Raw genomic sequence first — 835 nt, forward strand, 5'->3', positions numbered from 1 at the left:
ACTTTCAAAAATGCTTCTTGACATGGGACTCGACTGCTGGGTGTGCTTTGCCCCTCTCCAATTTCTTCTCTTGCTTTCTGCCAGTTTCAAGGATATGATGGTGGGGCTTCAACAGTCATCCTAGACATGAAGTATCAATGAGAATTTGAGCTACATGTCTGGGATGGCTGAGCAAAAGAGCCAAACCGGTCCCTGGTGCCCACTAAGGAACAGTCAGATAGCCCTGTACTTTGGACTTAAGATGAGGACATAAATCTGTATCTTAAGCTACAGATATTTTCCTAGCAGTCAAACTGAAACTGGATACAGGCTTCTGAGCATTTTATGACTTGATCATTGTCAATCTTACCTCTCCCTTCACCTCCTCCTCAAGTTCAACAGTTCAGCCAAACTGAATGTTTTTTAGTTCCTCACAGCTATTTCCCTCCATTTAAAGTCTTCCCAAGCTGCTCTTTCTGCCTGGAATACAGCCCCCAACTAGCTAACTCCTACTCACCCTTCAGATTTCGGCTTCAAAATCAGCTCTTCAACAACCATACAAGCCAGGTTAAGATGTCCTTTTTTTGATACCAGAGTACTTCCTTGTCATGCTACTTATTGCACTGTGAACTCTGGTATTTACTTTATCTCCTCCTCTAGAAACAGCAAACCCCATGGAGACAGGGATACAGCCTGTCTTATTCAAAACTGTATTCCAAATGCCCAGCACAGGTATGCAATAAATATTTCTAGAATAAAAGAAACAAATGAGTGAGGGGGATATGGTGTTGGTTACAGAGCTAAACAAATACACTGGGTTTGACACCAGTTGCAATGTGAAAAATGAAGTGGAATG

Source organism: Myotis nattereri (genome assembly GCF_964212035.1).
Source record: "Myotis nattereri genome assembly, chromosome: 8".
NCBI classification, from domain to species: Eukaryota; Metazoa; Chordata; class Mammalia; order Chiroptera; family Vespertilionidae; genus Myotis; species Myotis nattereri.